Source organism: Dermochelys coriacea, chromosome 9, assembly GCF_009764565.3.
Source record: "Dermochelys coriacea isolate rDerCor1 chromosome 9, rDerCor1.pri.v4, whole genome shotgun sequence".
NCBI classification, from domain to species: domain Eukaryota; kingdom Metazoa; phylum Chordata; order Testudines; family Dermochelyidae; genus Dermochelys; species Dermochelys coriacea.
In genome coordinates this window covers 50,519,383-50,539,711 of record NC_050076.1, presented here as the reverse complement: position 1 = coordinate 50,539,711, position 20,329 = coordinate 50,519,383, and the positions used below count along the sequence as shown (strand labels likewise).

General features: G+C 43.9%; 1 protein-coding gene and 1 long non-coding RNA gene across 4 annotated transcripts in view; one reads left to right on the top strand and one right to left on the bottom strand.

The window, feature by feature from the left end:
* Positions 1-17,761, bottom strand: part of MAP3K13 (mitogen-activated protein kinase kinase kinase 13) — a 140,188-nt gene extending 122,427 nt beyond the window's left edge. For 2 of the 3 annotated variants that reach the window (XM_043492736.1, XM_038416461.2), the window contains exons 1-2: positions 17,595-17,748; positions 10,201-10,330 (exon numbers count right to left, since the gene is read on the bottom strand). The gene's annotated coding sequence lies outside the window, so the exon portion shown is untranslated. Of the gene's footprint in view, positions 1-10,200; positions 10,331-17,594 lie in introns of all 3 variants that reach the window. The other variant, XM_038416463.2, reaches the window with a different exon arrangement.
* LOC122455890 lies at positions 17,752-19,877 on the top strand. The gene is made up of 2 exons (XR_006274396.1): positions 17,752-18,320; positions 19,254-19,877. It is a non-coding gene; the product is annotated as an uncharacterized LOC122455890 (long non-coding RNA).
* Positions 19,878-20,329: the final 452 nt, after the last annotated feature.

Below are 20,329 nucleotides of genomic sequence, written 5' to 3'. Positions count from 1 at the left end.
CTCTTTAATTGCCATTAAGCATGTTCTTCGAAGGAGCCTCCTCTTGCCCTCTCACTTTCTGAGGGGATTCCACAGGGTTCTGTCCTTGGTCTCCTTCCCTTCTCTCTCTATACCTTATCTTTAGATAATGTCATTCACAAAACACAAATTCAACTACCATCAGATCTACCTCTCTACTCCTGACTTGTCTCCCATAAAAAACTAAAATCTCAGCCTGTTTCTCTGACATCTCCTCATGGATGATTAGCCATCAGATTCAGATCAATCTTCCCCCTAAGCCCTCCCTGCTACCTCCTTTCTTGATTACTGTGGACAACACCACTCTCCTGCCTGTCATGCAGGCCCATATAACCTGGGCATCATCTTTCACTTGGAAGACTCTCTAGGTCCTCACATCCAGGATAAATCTAATGTTTTCAGGTTCTTTCTGAATAACATCTCTAAGATACAGCTTTTCTTATCCCGCCACACAGCTAAAACTCTCGTCCAGGCTCTCATCATCTCACAGCTCAGTTAGTACAGCAATATTCTCTCTGACCTTGACAAATGCAATCATGCCTGCTCATATCCATTCAGAATATTTGTGCAAGGATCATTTTCCTAGCCCATCGCTTTGGCCATGTCACCCCATCCTTGCATCCCTGCACTGGCTCCCTCTTCTCTACTGCATCAAACACAAGCTATTTGTCCTCACTAGCAAGGCTTTTCATGGCCAAACCACACCTTATCACTCACTATTAAGATGTTGACTTCCCCATCGAATCAGCGAATGATGCCAGCTTATTATCATGCAGGCTTGAAAGAAGCTCCCCATAAACATCTGCAAATCCACCTCAATATTTTTCTTCAGTTGACTCCAAAAAAATTTGAGAACGGTTAGGTCGCTGATGTGCCAAGAGACAGCCTGTCATGCTAACAAATATTGTCTTGCCGGTGTTTTCTACTCCCAATCTGTCTGTATCCATCTGTTGTTTCTTGCCTTATACTTAGAACGTAAATTCTTTTGCATTCTTTAGCAAATTTTTTGTTCTGCGTCTGCACAATGGGGTCTTGGTCCATGTCTAGGGCTCCTGGGGACTATGACAATACAAATAATATTAATTTTGATAGCTGATGTTGTAACCCCTTTCTAGACATGGCTTCTCCAGAACTGGGTGGGAAAGGAACATTATTTAGCAGCTTGATTGTGGACTGGATAGTTTAAAGGAGCTAAACTGAAGGAGAGGAAGTGAACTTCATCATCACAGCTATCAACACCGATTGCTGTGACCAAGGAATGTACCATCACACCACTGAGCGTAATCCTGAAAGACATCCTGAATTGAGGAGAAGAAGGTGCCAGATGATAATCATCCCCCATCTATTAGGTTTGAATGAATCCTGACCACCACCCGGCATGGGAACCTGCTGCCACCCTTTCCCTAGGGTGATTTTTACTTCCCTATTGTACTACTTCTGTTTCTTTTTTGCTTTCTATCTAGTAAAAGTCGGTCTTAAGATAAACCCATCCTTGTAACACTGCTGTAATGAAAAAGAAAGCTCTGAATAATGCCTTAAGCAGCCTGATACTGGTAAAAGTTATGCTAAGTGCCGAAGGGCTAATAAGAACATATGCTGTGCTTGTTGTTTCCCAGCAGGTGAACTAGAAAAATAGACATCTGTTGCACTCTCTTTTCTCTTCTCCTGTTTTGCCTCGTCTTAAAAATAAACTCACAAGAAACAGGATTGAACTGTATCAAATGACAAAAATGACAGTCTAAACACTCTTCCCCCCGCCACTCCCCACACAATAAGGAAAGTTAACACCTTGATTAATACCATCTCAGGAACTGTATAGGATGGAATTTCCCTCTAAAAGACTATATGCTTACAGAGAATAAGGGAAATTCTTATAAGAAAGTTTTACATTTCAGATACTTTGACAGTTTGGCCCTTTGTATTGCTCCAGCAGGAGTGAGCCAGTGAACATAAGAATGGCCATTCTGGGTCAGACCAAAGATCCATCTAGCCCAGTATCCTGTCTTCCGATAGTAGCCAATGCCAGGCGCTTCAGAGGGAATGAACAGAACAAGTAATCATCAAATGATCCATCCCATCATCCATTCCCAGCTTCTAGCACACAATGGCTAGGGACAATTCAGAGCATGGTTTTGCATCTCTGCCCATCATGGTTAGTAGTCATTGATGGTCCTATCCTCCATGAGCTTATCTAGTTCTTTTTTTAACCCTGTTATAGTTTTGGCCTTCACAACATCCTCTGGCAAGGAGTTCCACAGGTTGACTATGAATTGCATTGCATGAAGAAATACTTCCTTTTGTTTGTTTTAAACCTGCTGCCTATTAATTTCATTTGGTGACCCCTAGTTCTTGTGTTACAAGGATTAAATAACACTTCCTTACTTACTTTCTCCACACCTGTCATGATTTTATAGACTTCTGTCATACTCTATGTGAACCCCAGTGCATACACAACCCCTGCAAGGCCTCCCAGATGCTTTCCCTTTAATGGAAGGGGCAGAGTGAGATGCTGAAGCTTGAAGAGTCAGAGTCCTGTGACATTTATCAGAAATCAGTTCCATAGACAACATTTTTGGGGTCCACACAAACGATTGTGCATTATTAACAGTCTTAAAGGGGCTTTAAAACAGGAAAAAACACACTGCCCCAATCTAAAACAAATGTACCACTACCACGTACCTGAAGACAGAGCAGAAGCCCACTTGGAGCAGCTCTCCCTCTTGCACCCCCTCCTGCTCTGCCACTAGAAGGGGGACAACTCTGCATTTAAAAGCCCCTAGCCTTTCTCCTCCCCATGTCACTTCCTGTTTAGGTAATACTTGCCAATCAGCTGATTAAAGGGAAGGGTTACACTCTCTCCCTCCCTCTTGACTTTAAATAAAACTCAAGCAGCTCTAACTCACCTATTCTTGCTATAGCTATAGTTGTATTAATCTATTAGGATACTGGCTTCTAGTTCACTCAGTGCTACAACTATTGAACTGACAAGAAAGCGTCAGAACAAACTGGGAAAGCGTAGGTTAGCTCACAATGCAAGAGCCTAATAAAGAGGAATGTCTTAGCAATTTTCAAAGTGATTGGCTACAAACTCTACTGAGACTATTTAAACCTGTCTAGCTTACTGGAAACCCACCACATAACAGCTTTAGCTCATTAAGGGGCTTAGCTTTTAACTCACGTAAAGAACAACCTGGCAGATTGTGAAGTACATGCAAGTACATTGTGATGTGCTTGCTAAGAAGCAGGGAGTGCACTGACTATATGCCATCAAGTATAAGAAGTAATGGTAATATTGATCTCCCCTTAGAACACTATAAGGAGATTGCGCAAATGTGATAACACAACCTCTTAACCAGGACAACTAAAATCAATCCTCAAAAAGGCAATTAAATGGTTAATTTGGCCATTAAACACACCTACCTAGGAGCTTTCGTTTAGATTCCTTTTCAGCACTGATGACTGGTGGTGAGAACCACTTGCAGAGCCTATGTACCTGTCACCACCAATGCAGTTGGATGCTAGTCTTCTGTGGAGCAGCTCTGACTTTTCCAACAGGGTCAAAAAAAATAGCGTTTTGATTTCCTAGCACTCTTGGTGTCACATGGTAACTTTCTTTATACAATCTGTTGATAATCACAGCCCTACAGAGAAAGATGGCAGATGAGGAAAGCAGGTGTCTAGAGAAGAGCAGCTGACAAATCATGGCCTGGCATGCTACCCAATAGACAGGAAATACCAAGTTAATCGGGATATTAATGTTCACCTCTGCCTGTACACATATGCATTACAATACAGTCTCAAAATACATGAGCACATGCCTTTTTCCCCACAGGAACTTGTAGTCTTGTTCACTGCATAGGTTGGATTAGGATACGAGACTCAGTGAACGTAGCACCTGTTCAATATTTTATCATCACCAATCAATATGTGGTCCTTGAATCACTCATAGCATGCCAATCAACTCTACTGAACGAAGACAGAATTTATGCAGTACATAAGCTAGTTTCATTTACTGTCCAAGCAGCCCAAAGAGGCCGACATCCTGCAGGAAAAATGGTATGGAATCATGTCTTTAGAGATTGTATAATAATTCACATGCACAGTGGGTCAGTTATGCCTATGCCATTAAGATTGACATTTCCAGAACAGTGCACACTTACTCGGCAACTTAATTGTTCTTCTAGCAAAGAATTTTAATAGAAATACACAGATATGAACTTCTGGCTGGAGCGTGTACTGGCAGTTATAAAGAGGCCTAAATGCTTCCATTATAACCTCCCTTCTTCAGTGCTCTCAATCAGCATCCTGTCTAGTTCCACGAACACCCTCACAGCTCATACTCCATACCCATAGTCATGCACAATAAAAAGAATTAAATAGATACCTGTTATGAATAGAAATCATGGATGTCTTCTAAATCCTTACAAAGTTCAGCCAAATCAAAATAGATTGTCACCCAAAACCAAAAGGCACAGTGCATAGGGAGGCTGGTCTCTTTAAGGGGAGAAGAGTCCAGCCCTACCTGTACCACAATTACAGGCAGAGAGAATAAGCTAAGTCATGTTACAAGAAGTTCATGTGGCTAAATCAGGCTTTTTGAGGTGAAAATAAGACAGAAGCCTGTAGAGAGCCAGAGCTAAGAGAAGGAAGACTCCAGGTAGAAAGCCCTCTTAGGAACTGCTATTTGATAGAGAGCGAGTCTGCTTGGTGGAAAGCCTCAGCAGGGACAGGACTAAGAACCTTGCACCAAGGGTTGTGAGCCAGCTAGGAAGGCTGGGGGGAGTTCTTGTGTTTTCTTTTGAACTTTGTTAATAAACCCAGCCCCCCAAAAGGGTGTCACTCAACACATTAAAGCCAATGCTGAAGTTATCAGGAGCCCAAGAAGGGGAAACTGAGGCAGTGGCTAGTCCAAACCCATCAGGTAGGCAGTGGTGCTCCACACAGGCTGAGAGCAAACATGGCCAATTTTAAACACAAATGGTAAAACTTTTGAAAGTTACACACAAATGAAAAAAGAAGTACTCCTTTTCTTTTTGCGAATACAGACTAACACGGCTGCTACTCTGACACAAATGAAAGACATTTTTAAAATGGGAACACTTATGCAACTTTAACTACTGGCATTGCTGTGTCGGGAACAATACATTTTATGTTTTGTTTCCCCACAACTCTGACAACCAAAAAACTTCTTATTTATTTGAATACACTCTTTATAGGAGTGGAGACAATACAAGAAGTAGTTGGCCATTTTTTCATTTAGAGAACTCAAAAATACTACAGTCAGCAACAGATACAGTTTTATTTCCAGTTCTTCACCACAAGCTCTCACTACAAAAATATATCCATACAAAAACTTTTCTGTAAACATGATTCAATCTCATTTTTTAAATACTTGCTTTTTTCATGCTGTGAGTTACTGTATTTGTGCATCCCCCTGGCACAAACCCAAAGGTCAAGGTACACAGATACATAGTGGCTGATATGCCTCAATGATTAGGTCACATGAAACCAGGTTCTATCGAAACTCCACAAATAGATATTTCTGAAATAACAGGGGAATTCCACCAGAGGCAAAGCTCAAGGATAACAATACTGCACTTAAGTATATATTGCTTTGCTTCTATGGTAATACACAAGGGGAGCCGGCAGGGGGGAAGGGAGAGGTGAGGAGAGTGGAGGGGACCAAAAAGCTTACTTATACTTAAGGCTACAATTTAATCAGGAGTATTTTTAGTAAAAAAAGTCATGGATAGGTCACAGGCAAAAACCAATAAATAAATAAATAAATAAAAATCAGGGCCCCATGACCCATCCATGACTTTTACACCGGGGGGGGGGGGCGTGCTGCAGAGGGAAAGCTGGGGCCCTGCTGCGGGGGAGGGACCCCATGGGGGCCCATTGCTCCTCTGGCCCTGCCAAAGGGGGAGCCCCGTGTGGGGCTGCCGCCGCTCCAACCACCACCGCGTGGGGGAGAGTGCCCCGGGGGTGGAAGCCACCTCTACGTGGGTAAGGGGGGTTGTCCTGGGGCCAGCCCCATTAGAGCTGCTTGGACGGTCCCTGGGGCCAGCTTCCTGGGGTCACCAGAGCAGCAGCCTGTGTGGCTGGCTGCAGAGCCGCTTGGGCAGTCTTGGGGTCAGCCACACTGACCATTGCAGAAGTCACGGAATCCATGACCTCCATGACGGACACAGAGCCCTACTTATACTACAGTAAAACTGTGCTTCTTTGAGATGCTGTCATCAGTGTGGTTCCCACTACAGGTGCATGTAACGGCAGGGCACCTGTGACTTTCTCTCAGTTCCCTCGCAATTTGAAGTCCATGTTAGCTGAGGACTCAACAGGGATTGAGCTGGGTCATGGGATCTACACTGACTACAATATCTCTAAGAACCACAGTTACTGCAGAGGGTAAGTCAACATTTTTTCCTCTTTCATCATGAGTCACTGTGGATCCCACTGTAAGTGACTGGCATGCAGCATCCTCTCAGGATGGCAGGAAACGAAGAGTTCCAGCTGCATTAAACAGTAACTGAAGTACGGCTCTCATGAACGTGGCATCTGACCTAGTAGCTAAGTCTAAGGCATGGTGTTTGACAAAGGTCAGTGGGTTTCTCCACATTACAGATTTCTGATATTGGCACATTCCTGAAGCAGGTAGAGGATGTTGCTTGAGCTCTGGTGGAGCGATGTTCAGTGGAAGCAGCATGCCAGGCACATAGCAAGATATGCTGCGTTACCCATTGCCACGTTCTCTATGGAGAGATGGATGGACCTTTAGAACATCTAGCTGTGGCAATAAACAGAAGGGACAATGTTCTACCGGTTTGGTCCTGTCAACATAATAAAGCAAACACCAAGAGCTATAGCTTTTCTTCCCCCAGCATCTAGTGTAGTTTCAGTAACAAGACAGGTGGATTGACTGGCTCAAATGAAATTCCAAGACCACCTTAGTAGTGACCTTGTCCTGTCATATGGGGGATTGGGCCATAAGCACCAGAAGTTCACTCACTCTTGTGGCTGAAGTGTCAGCCACCAGGAAGACCAACTTCAGAGAGAGGTGGGGAAAGGAACATCTGAAAGAGCCTCAAACAGAGGCTCCAAGAGCTTCAGGAGGACCAAGTCCCCAGCAGGAGTAGGTTCTCTGACTGGTGGGCAAGTGTGTAAAAGCCCCTTAAGGAACTTCAATACCATGAGGTGAAAAAAGATTAAGAATTCCAGGCTGGGCAATGGAATGGAGCACTGGCACTCAGCTCGCTCTATTGGGCCAGGAAATGCTGAGGTGTGAACTTAGCATTGGGTCTAAATACATCCAATGGCCTCTCAGACCAGACAGAGCTACAGGGCACTAGTGAGATGGCTCCCTCCCCCCTAAACTGAGACCCAGTGACATATGAAACATCCATCACTCACAAGGACTCTGTGGGGAAAAACACCACCACCCCGGCCTCTGCAGAAGGTAGAGCAGAGAGAGAAGAAGCAAGCCCCAATCAACCCCCTCTGATTTATGTGGCAATGAAGGTCCAACTCCTATGACCCCCAGAATGGGGAGTGATGTTCCTAGCCTTGCTTTCCCTAACACTGGCAAGGGAGAGAATGAGGATGTGGCCATGGCTCAATGTGACCTGAAAGGACGAGTACATCAGGGTCAAGGAAGCAAAGAGGCTAGCACTGTTCCTGGTCCCATCCTCAGACAATGAAAGTAGCCTCAGAGACAAGAATTAAATAATAAATGGACATGCTTAGCACTTATATAGTATTTTTCATCAGCAGAGCTTAAAGCCCTTCATAATACTACACGACTATAGGATAGGAGGCTGAAGTCCCGCTGTCCCGGGGCTAAAGCTCCAGGGCTTCAGCCCCGGACAGGGAGTCTGTAGCCTGAGCCCCACCACCTAGGGCTGAAGCCAAAGCCTGAGCCTCGCTGACCAGTTTGAGAACCCTTGTACTATTTCCTTCTCTTTTGTTTACACCTTTCAAACATATATGTACTCTTCAACCCACCTGTAATCATCTTTTAATCTCTCCTCATAAATCACTCTCTTCAGCCCCTTGATCACTTCTGTTGCTGTTTGAAAACTCTCTCTAGTTTAGAAGTCTATTTCTTGCAGTGTACAAAGCAGTATTACCGATGTGTTCGTACTGGAGCCAGGAAGAAGGACTAATTTGTCTTGCTCTGTGATGTGATGCCCTCATGCATTGCAGCTCAAAAATTGCATCTGCCTTTTGTCTACCATAGATTGCTGCAAACTCATATATAATTTGCTCTCCATTAGTCCCCCTACATCTCTTTCAACATTACCATTTTAAAGATTTTTCATTCTCATTTAACTTCAGTATTTATCATTATTTACTGTTTCCCCAGAAGGATTTTTCCAAGTTGAATCTCATTTTGGGGGGATAGGAGAGTTATGCTGTTCATATTTCTGATCTCTCTAGATGCTTTTATAGTATTTCTGTATCCCCACTGGATACAGAAGCCTCTCACAATTTACTTCTCCAATGCCAAACTCTGCCTTACTAGTGCACTTATGCAGACTGCCCCTCCTTTCCCTCTCACCAGACTGACACTTCCCTTACCCTTTTGTCTATCTTCTTGTGATCTTATTACTACTTTTGTAATAGTTCTTGACTTAACTGGGACAAGGAAAATTATTCTAAGATCTTTCTGTCCTAGCTGCTAACCTGCTCTGTATTAACTATCCAGGGTGCTGAGAGATCATACTGAATCCCCAGACAAACATTTAACAACCCTTTCAAATTTATGTTTTAGCAATCATCCACATTTACTTCAGAAGTCCATGAATTACTAGTTTTGCTGCTACAATTGTCTAATTTCCTTTTGGATGAAAACTACTTAAAACCCTAATATTAGAAAATTGTTCTATGCCAAGTCTATAACAATATAATGGTAATAAATAATCATAATAATAATAAAAATAATAATAATAATACATTTATTACAGCATTCAGTCTGAAAGATCCTGTAACGGGAAGCCCGTTGCACCCCTGAGTATTCAGCCCCTTGGCCCTGCTCCTCCCAAACTCAGGGAGGCTCCAAGCTGGTGCAACATCCATGCTCTTTATTTGTGTCCATTTCCCACCACCAGTTTCCTACTATATACAGACTATTTACAATGGCTTGGCCTAACACAGGCCTGGTCAGCAACAGAGTAGCAGGCTCCTACCTCTCCCTGAGCCTCACTTCCTCCCAGCCTTATAGCTCCTGCCTTATGAGGCTGGCAGGTGCAGTCAGTGATTATGCAAACCTAGCAATCCATTTCCCCTGATTGGGGCTGGAGTGGTGGGAGCTAATTGAGGCTCCCCCAGCTGCGTCCTGCCACAGATCCCAGTGAGCTGTAAGTCTTTATCATAGAATATCAGGGTTGGAAGGGATCTCAGGAGGTCATCTAGTCCAATCCCCTGCTCAAAGCAGGACCAATCCCCAACTAAATCATCCCAGCCAGGGCTTTGTCAAGCCTGACCTTAAAAACCTCTAAGGAAGGAGATTCCACCACCTCCCTAAGTAACCCATTCCAGTCCTTCACCACCCTCCTAGTGAAAAAGTTTTTCTTAATATCCAACCTAAACCTCCCCCACTGCAACTTGAGACCACTACTCCTTGCTCTGTCATCTAGTACCACTGAGAACAGTCTAGATCCATCCCCTTTGAGAGCCCCTTTCAGGTAGCTGAAAGCAGCGCTCAAATCCCACCTTAATCTTCTCTTCTGCAGACTAAATAATCCCAATTCCTTCAGCATCTCCTCATAAGTCATGTGCTCCAGCCCCCTAACCATTTTTGTTGCCCTCCGCTGGACTTTCCAATTTTTCCACATCTTTCTTGTAGTGTGGGGCCCAAAACTGGACACAGTACTTCAGATGAGGCCTCACCAATGCTGAATCATCACTAACACACAGCTATTTATTAGGCAAGATGTTGCCACTGTTTAAATAGCATGCAAACATTTAGAAGAGTTTAGGACAGGAAGTGAAGAATGCTGGCTAAGATTTTCAAAATATGGGCTCCTAAATCCATATTTGTCTTCAACCTGCACTTCTTCAGAAAGCCAAAGGCATTCTGAACTGATGTAAAGGTCTAACTACCCTAATCACTCTACATAATCAGGACCCTAAGATGTTGAAGAGCTCACTTGCCATAGAGAGCAAACAAAAATAACCCCTTACCTTTTTCAAGACATTGTGGGTTCCAGTAGAAAAGTATGAATTTGCTCATTTTTGAAAGACTTAATGGTCCATGTGTTTCTGTTAATTTGATCTGTTTGGTGCTCTTCACAGAAATTGGTATTCTGGAGATCTGAAAAGAACGCCAATTTAATGTATATATCTCCAATAAAGCACATACTGTTACATACATATTGCACTTTTCCGATGGCTCCATAAAAGTTCATCTCAAATCCAATCAAAGTGGACAATTATTCTGCTCAGAACCACAGTTCTGCTTGGGCAAGGAGAGGTTGTCTGTTAACATCATGACACTGTAACATCAGTCGAGCTCAGGGACCATTGCATTAGGTGCTGTACAAACTATTAGTAAAAAAGACAGGTGAAGGCACTTCCCCAAGGTCACACAGCAGTTCAGTGGCAAAGCCATGAACAGAACATTAGTCTCAAGACTTAGCCCATGCTGTTCACACTTTATTCATTTACATGGCTTTCGGTTTTTCATTTTGGACACGGCAATTTCATATATGGCTGAAAAACTGTGGTATTTGATTTTTTCAGGGTCTCGGAGACTATTCTAACCATGCCAGCACGTAAACCTAGACCATGCTAATTCCATCCATGCTACACGGCGATTGCCTTTTGTTTGTAGCATGAATGGGACAACAACGTTATAGCATATATAGCGCTAAGAAACTATGACAAGGCTCTCAATAGCAAAACAGCCTCCACTCACACTAAGAGTACTGAATGTCACTGTAGGCCCATTTTGCAGGCAGAATAATTTAATCTGGCTGTGCCCAAACCAAGTTATAGCATGGCATGTGTGTGGAGGCGGCCAAACTGTGTAACAGACAATTGTTTAAAAAGCTATACACCATGATTCAGACTAGGTCTTCACCAGGGCTAATGCACTGTTTTAATATGGTAATAACATTTGTCCCTATCTGCACAAACTGAACCAAACCATGCTATAGCCTGTCCAGTCACAGCTACTCATTGCAAGACCTCATCCACTTCACAGTGAATGGATCTACATTCTAAAGTAAGGTCCCTACATTCTGCAGTTGCTGCTGCTGGGAGTTCTGAGGAAAATTCAGATACATATTTAATGGAGAATCTAAATATCAAAAATAATTAATATAGTCAGTACAGCAACCTCTGATATTTAGTTGGATATTACATTCATTTTATACAATTTCAGTTTTCAACATGCAGCGGTCATTTTTAGGTTTCAGAGTTAACAACCCATCAAATGAAAAGGGCAGTTGACACCTGTTTCAGAAATATTCTTTACATTTAAAGTGGAAGTTCAAGAGCATAATGCTGCAGCAATGGCAGAATCATGGAATACGCAGGGCCCTGATTAAAGGTGATCTACAAAGGAAGCAATTGTGTTTCCTTGTTTATTATGCGTAAAGGAGACCAAGAGGCTATTTCCACACCCTTCCTCCACACTACCACAGACCATTTTTCCTCCCTTTTGCTTTTATTTTTACCCTAGAAATTCAGCTCATGCTACTCTACTTTCCTGGAGGACTCTAAAGGTAACAGAAAAACTAGCATCATCACATCACAACTACCAAAAGTGCATATAACCTTATAAGTGTGACTGAGAAGGGAAGGGATTTATAGTCAGACCATTTAAGACTGTTTTTATTCTTTGATATGGAGGTGATCAGTCTAGCTCAAGGGTTCCCAAACTGGGGATTGCAACCCCCCAGGGGGTCACAAGGTTATTACCTGGGAGTCACAAAGTGTCAGTCCTGCCAGGAATGGGGCTGGCAGCCTGAGTCCCTGTTAAATTAAATATAAACTAAAAACAGGGGGTTTTAATTTTAAGGGGGGCTGCACTCAGAAGCTTGCTCTATGAAAGGTGTCACCAATACAAAAAGTTTGAGAAGCATAGGACTAGATGATTGGAAAATGGTCTTAAAATACAAGTATTTATACATTTTTAATTCAAATCCTTGACCAACAGTTCAGGAAAATTCTCTGTGATGATTTCAGTCCCTGTACTTATTCAATTAAGGGCTGAGAAAGTGCACACCTCAGTTCACATGTTTTTGCAGGTTACTTTTAAACTTGGTAGCTTTATAGTTTAAATGGGCCTTCAACAATGGCCATCAGCATTACACAAAGACGACAAGAAAAACTCTCAGATTAAGCCCCTGAACTCTATGAAGAGGTCACAATCCAAGTGCTAAATCCGGACCTCAGACACCCAAACAAAACTCACAAATTTCAACTGGAGCTGTGCCTGCATATCTGAGAGCAGAATTTTGCCCTAAAGATATATGGAAATGAGCACCACATTACGGTAGTGAGCTCATAAATCAGACTGCTAATAAATGGGAAGGGTGGTGAAGTGGATTGGAAAACAAAAAATGTAACCCACCACCACCACCACATAGCCCTTCTACACAGCAACAAAGCATTTTCTAAACATTAATGAATTAAGCCTCTTTAGGTCATTTATTTCCATTTTACAGGTGGAAAAACTCCAAAAATCTCCATAGAGATTAAAATGGTTTCAAGATCCCAGGAAGTTCGTGGAAGTGACTGAATAAAATCCAGACCTCCCAAAGCACAGTCTTATGCTTAAAACAAGACCACCCATCTGCCATAAACGGACGCATCAATTTGTAACAGATGAGGGTGACCCATTGTACCCAGAACCACCTTCTAATTATAAATATGAGACTCAAAAGAGGAAACCCAGCTGTAAAACGCTTCTGAGTGAGCCAGAGCTTGACTAATTTTCTTTTTGCCCAGATGTAAAGGACACAAAATAAATATCAATGCAATCTGTCATAAAATATTGTTTCTCTCAGTTCCTCCAAACTAGGCACTAGGGTACTGCCACTGGACCTTAATCAGGATGTCCACCTTTTTGTCAGCATAAATAAATATAAAGTGAGCACCGTACACTTTGTATTCTGTGTTGTAATTTAAATGAATATATTTGAAAATGTAGAAAACAATCAAAAATATTTAAATTAGGGCTGTCAAGCGATTAAATAAATGGTATTCTATTATTGTTTAACAGCACAATTAATTGCGATCAATTTTTTAAAACATTTTTGGACGCTTTCTACATTTTCAAAAATATTGATTTCAATTACAACAAAGAATACAAAGTGTTCAGTGCTCACTTTATTTTTTATTACAAATATTTTCACTGTAAAAAACAAAAGAAATAGTATTTTTCAATTCACTTAATACAAGTATTGAAGTGCAATCTCTATCATGAAAGTTGAACTTACAAACGTAGAATTATGTACAAAAAATCCTGCATTCAAAAATAAAATATAAAACTTTAGAGCCTATAAGTCCAACCAGTCCTACATCTTGTTCAGCCAATTGCTCAGACAAATAAGTTTGTTTACATTTGCAAAGGATAATGCTGCCTGCTTCTTGTTTACAATGTCACCTGAAAGTGAGAAAAGGTGTTTGCATGGCACTGTTGTAGCTAGGGTCGCAAGATATTTACATGCCAGATTCACTAAAGATTCATATGTCCCTTCATGCTTCAGCCATCATTCCAGGGGACATGTGTCCATGTTGATGATGGGTTCTACTTGATAACCATCTAAAACAGTGTAGACCGACGTGCATTTTCATCATCATGATTCAGATGCCACCAGCAGAAGGTTGATTTTCTTTTTTGTTGGTTTGGGTTTCATAGTTTCCACATCAGAGTGTTACTCTTTTAAGACTTCTGAAAGCATGCTCCACTCCTCATCCCTCTCAGCTTTTGGAAGGCACTTCAGATTCTTAAATCTTGGGTTGAGTACTGTAGCTATCTTTAGAAATTTCACACTGGCATCTTCTTTGCATTTTATCAAATTTGCAATGGAAGTGTTCTTAAAATGAACAACATGTGCTGGGTCATCATCCAAGATGGCTATAACATGAAATACACTGTGGGATGGAAGAATCCCATACACTGCTACAGAATAGTGATTGAGCAGCTAGGCAGCAGTTCTGCAGAAAAGCACCTAGGGGTTACAGTGGACGAGAAGCTGGATATGAGTCAACAGTGTGCCCTTGTTGCCAAGAAGGCTAATGGCATTTTGGGCTGTATAAGTAGGAGCATTGCCAGTAGATCGAGGGACGTCATCATTCCACTCTATTCGGCATTGGTGAGGCCTCATCTGGAGTACTGTGTCCAGTTTTGGGCCCCACACTACAAGAAGGATGTGGAAAAATTGGAAAGAGTCCAGCAGAGGGCAAAAAAAAGGATTATGGGGCTGGAGCACATGATTTATGAGGAGAGGTTGAAGGAACTGGGATTAATTAGTCTGCAGAAGAGAAGAATGAGGGGGGATTTGATAGCTGCTTTCAACTACCCGAAAGGGGGTTCCAAAGAGGACGGATCTAGACTGTTTTCAGTGGTAGCAGATGACAGAATGAGGAGTAATGGTCTCAAGTTGCAGTGGGGGAGCTTTAGGTTGGATATTAGGAAAACCTTTTTCACTAGGAGGGTGGTGAAGCACTGGAATGAGTTACTTAGGGAGGTGGTGGAATCTCCTTCCTTAGAGGTTTTTAAGGTCAGGCTTGACAAAGCCCTGGCTGGGATGGTTTAGTTGGGGATTGGTCCTGCTTTGAGCAGGGGGTTGGACTAGATGACCTCCTGAGGTCCCTTCCAACCCCAAGATTCTATGAAATATATGGCAGAATGCAGGTAAAACAGAGCAGGAGACATACAATTCTCCCCCAAGGAGTTCAGTCACAAATTTAATGAACAAATCATTTTTTTAAACAAGCGTCATCCGCATGGAAGCACGCCCTCTGGAACGACGGCCGAAGCATGAAGAGGCATATGAATCTTTAGTGGATCTGGCACATAAATATCTTGTGACGCCAGGTACAACAGTGCCATTCAAATGCCTGTTCTCACTTTCAGGTGACATTGTAATTAAGAAGTGGGTAGCATTATCTCCTGTAAATGTAAACAAACTTATTTCTCTTAGTGATTGGCTGAACAAGAAGTAGGACTGAGTGGACTCGTAGGCTCTAAAGTTTTACATTGTTTTGTTTTTGACTGCAGTTATGTAACAAACTATTTCTTTTATTTATCATTTTACAGTGCAAATATTTGTAATCAAAATAATATAAAGTGAGCACTGTATATTTTGTATTCTGTGTTGTAATTTAAATAGATATATTTGAAAAATGAAGAAAACATCAAAAATATTTAATAAATTTCAGCTGGTATTCTAATGTTTACCAGTGCGATTAATCGCGATTAATTTTTTTGAGTTAATCGTGTGAGTTAACTGCCATTAATCAACAGACCTAGTACAAATAAACGTTCCAAGAGTTGACAAGGAAATCTTAGTTTATTAACTAATTTATGAATTATTAATTAAAAGATGGGCTCCATAACAAATTTAGCATCCTGCATCAAGATTTTCTTTGTCCCAAATATATTAAAACAGAGACACTTCAAAGTTTCCATATAATTAGAACTAGTTGAAATCTCACAGGTAAGTTTCAATTACACTAAGTTATTAATGACAGTTCTATCAGTTGTAATGAGCAGTGGTATGATTGAGACTGAATACAGATGTCAAGAGTTTCCACTGGTAGATGAACTGGCCCAACTGTGATGTCTCATTAAAGATTCCATGGCTGCATGCTAGTTTAGGCACCAGTACTATCATCATGGTACTGCTGCCTCAGCTCCACAGCATATTAAAGCAGCACTACTGGGAGAATTGATTCTGGGGCACAGGGGGATACCTTAAACCAGAGACACACTGTGACTCAGAGACGGGGCTCTCCCTGCCCCAACTTCACACAGCACCAGTCTCACTAACATAGATCACTAAACCAATTGAAGAGACTCACTTTGGTTGCTTTGCCCTGCTCCAGTAATTTAAAGCAGCTGTAAGCCAGCTACAATGGCCAGTACACTCTCCCTGTTTTGTGCCACCAGTGGCTTTCCCATTAAAAGTTAAATAATTTAAGACTGGTATTTCATATCTCCAAATCGTTAGAAACATTGCATGGCAGCATTTTCTTTGTTTTTTTGTTTAGGAGTCACGTATGAAATTTTCATAATTTAAAATAATGAAGGAAATTCTCAGCCAAAAACAACTACATGAAGATGTAGTTAAGGTTGACAGTACATATCAGTAACTTAAATTAAAGAACATTACAGGGATGCTGTAATTATCCTAAAAAAAGTTAAGATTAGACATAAAAGAAACCCAAACATGTTAATGTAAGAAATGAACATTTAAGGCACCCAAAAACTTTAAAATTGCACTGTAGTAATGCAATCAGAGGGGGGAAAATGAAACAAATCAAGTGTCTCTAAAAATCAGTTTAATCTAATCTGGGACCACAAACACTAACCTGCGTTAATTAGAATAGGAGAAAAGGGGGTTGGCCTATAATCTCCTTTTTTAAAATATTTGTATATATCTTCATATTGCCAAGAGCTTTGAAGGTTTCAGGACTTTGAATTATTTGGCTTAATTTCTGAACTGAGACACTCTGGATAAAGGTCTATTGAGTCCCCAGGAGAGGGGGACTCTCTTTAACATTGTATTAACATTCTCTCTTTAACAATGTATGAAATTTAAAACTTATGTCTATTATACACAATAACTAATATAGGATGTAACTAAGGCCTTGTCTACACTGCCACTTTACAGCGCTGCAACTTTCTCACTCAGGGGTGTGAAAAAACACCACCACGCCCCAGCGCTGCAAGTTTTAGCTCTGTAAAGTAGCAATGTAGACAGTGCATCCAGTGGTAGCTATTCCCTATTATATGGAGATGGGTTTTTTTTGGTGCCACGACTACACAGCTACATTAAAGCGCTTTAATCTTGCTAGTGAAAACGTGCCCTTAGTAGCCTATGATGGTCCCTTCCAGAACTACTGACAAACTTCAGCACCCACGACTGAATTAGAAAGCTACTAAGCGTTTCTTCCAACTGCCGACCAGCTTCCTTTTTCTCAGCGCAGGGTCCCTCCCTAGCATTTGGGGAGAAATGCAGAGGGTGTAGGTGGGTGAAGGATTGATGGGTGGCTAGAAAAACAGGTGGGGTTAGAAATAAAAGGCAGCGTTGGCGCATATGGCCCTGAAGTGCTAGGAACAATACAGCCACTGTAACAATCTCATCTACTCCACAGCGACTACAGCCTCCTTTCCACTGCCCCTCCCACGCTCCCACCTCTAGCTGGCCTGGCATTGCCCCCACTGGTCCCGATGACACCCATACACACCCCTCGTCAACCCATTCTCCCACTCACTGCCCTGGGACCCCGAGTCCACATTGCCCCCCAACAGCCTGCCTGCTCGGCTTCTCCCCTCCTCTCCCGGCGCCCCCCATCACGCCCGCTCGGCTCCCAACGTTAGAAGAGGCGCCCTACGTTACCTAGCCGAGGGCTACGCGCACACAGCGGGAGCACCCAGCCACCACCTCAGGCTGCCACTGCAGCCCCGCCGCTACCACCTGCTACGTTACCTGCTGCGTCAACAAACGCGTCATTTCCTCTATGCAAAACAAGGCACTGCCCCCACCAAAGCCATCCGACGCTGATGGCGTCACTGCCGGCTCCATGATGCCTGGGGGAGCAGCTGAGCCACACGCGTGCGCACTAGGGGTTCAGGAGTCAGGACGCGAGCGCCGCGGGCGGGGTAGGAGCTGTACCGTTCTGTTGCTCTCTCGCTCGCTTCCGTCACGTGCGCAGCTCCCCCTCCAATCCCATCCCTGCCATGGCCCAGCTCCTGGCGCGAGCCGCGCTCCCCCAAAGGGCCAGGCCGGCGAGTCGGCTACTTATAGCGCTGAGGTGGGGAGCGCTCTTCCCCCCAGGGTACCCCGCCCTGCCCCTGCCAGAGGGGGCACCTCGGGCTGCGGGCAGCCTGGCTCCACGTGGCTCCCGGAAGTAGCTGGCATATCCACTCCTAGGCACAGGGGTGGCTGCAGGGGCTCCATTCACTGCCCCGTACCCCAGCACCCCCTATGGCTCTGCAGCTCCCATTGGCGGGAACGGCGGCCTTGGAGCCGGACATGCTGGCTGCTTCCAGGAGCTGTGCGAAGCCAGGACAGACTGGGAGCCTTCCTTAGCCCTGCTGCACTGCCAACTGGGAGCCGCCTGAGGTAACCTGAACCCCATCCTGCACCCTACCCTCCTGCCCCAGGTCAGAACCCTTTCCTGCAACCAAACTCCCTCCTGGAGCCCGCACCCCAACCCCCTGCCACAACCCTGACCCACCTCCTACACCCCAAACCCCTTGTCCCCAGCCCCACCCCAGAGCCCACACCCCCTCCCGCACCACACCCCTAGCCCGAAGCCCTCTGCTGCACTCCAACCTCTCAGCCCCAGCCCAGAGCCCACTTCTGAACCCCAAACCCCTCATTCCCAACCCCACCCCAGAGTCTGCTCCCCTAGCCAGAGCCCTCACTCCCCCCACACCCCAACCATTTGCCCCAGCCTGGTGAAAGTGAGTGAAGGTGGGGGATGGAGTTGGCTGAGACTGCGCAAGGGTGTTCAGTTTTGTGAGATTAGAAAGCTCGCAACTCTAGGAGAACAGTCAATCACCCTCCTCTTCCTAACAGCCCTTAATGGACTGGAAGATTTGGTGTGTCCCACTCACCTGTCTAAACATGCCCACTTCTTTCCCCCTTTCCCTACAGGTCAGGTTTTCTAAACCTTTTATCATGTTTGTTGCTCTCCTCTGGACTCTGCAATTTGTCTACATCAGTGTTCCCCAAACTGTGGGGCATTCCTCCCAGGGGGTGTGGAGGAATGTTTCGGGAGGTGGAGAGGGAGCTTCACAGAGCCCATCTTTGGCCCCAGCCCCACTCTGCTCCTAGCCCAGCCATGGCTCCACCCTGCCTGCCCCCTGCTCTGCCCAGGGCCACACTTAGGAGCAGGCGACTGCCTGGGTGCTTGGCTTGCTGGTGGGGGGAGGGCACACTAGGCTCTCAGTGCTGTTTTTATTTGTTAGCAACAAAAGGGAAAATACAATGTTTAAAGTAAAATGTCTCTGGGTATTTCCTATGGCAATTCATTTTTCACTAACCTTCTAGAATGTTCTGGACCTTTGTAGAACCTTTTATGGCCTACTACAAATGGATGGAGGTCAAGTCCAGGCTCAAGCTGAATAAATGTATAGATGCAGAAAACCAGCGCAGCATTTATGTAGAAACTCAGCATTGGAGGAATGTGGTCAAGCATCTGATCTCAATTACCCTCTTCCTTGCAAAGAATAATTTGCCTTTCTGAGGCTCGTCGGATAAGTTGTTCACTGGACGTAGTAGTAATTTCCTCTGTTTGGTAGAGCTTCTTGGGAAATGCGTTGATGTCATGCATGAGCACCTATGCTGAGTAGTTTGTAAAGAAGCTGTGGACCATTACTGCAGCGAAATAATTCAAAACAAATGTATTGACCTTATGACAAGGAAGGTGCTTGATAACCTATTGATGCGGCTTCGCCAAAGTGAAGTACTACGCCATAATAATGGATTGCACTCCCAACATTAGTCACAGTTAAAAGATGACATTCACAGTAAGATTTGTTGATGACGGGGATGGCTGTATCCCTGTAAAGGAACACTATCTGTTTCTGGTTTGTGGACAACTCTACTGGAAAAGGCCTAACAGAACTGTTTATGAACATTTTGAATGAGAATAAAATAAAGCTTCAGGACTGCTGCAGCCAAGGCTCTGACAACTGCGTGAACATGAAAGGAAGAAACAGTGGCATCCAGGCAAGGATTTTTATGCTGAATCCAAGAGCTTGCTTGCTTTGTACCATCCGAGTAATTACTGTGGTGGCTGAATGTCCACATGACCCTCCTTGGATCAGTGGTGCACATCCTTCTTCACCAAGTGTGCTTCCACCATCCTAAGAGGGGCAGTGGGAGGAGCTGAGAGCCCAATAGCTCCACTCCGCTGGCAAGTCCCTGGTGGGAGCCCAACTACCCCACAGGCTCCCAGCAAGCTGCTCTCCCCGTTCCCCATCGGGAGCTGGGGTGTGTGTATATGCATGGGGGAGAGCCGCCTGGGGCTTCTCGCCTTGGCAGGAAGCAGGGGATAGCTAGGCTGTAGCTACCCAGCTTTCTTACCAATTTCATGGCTCCTGCCATGAAATTGACAAAACAGC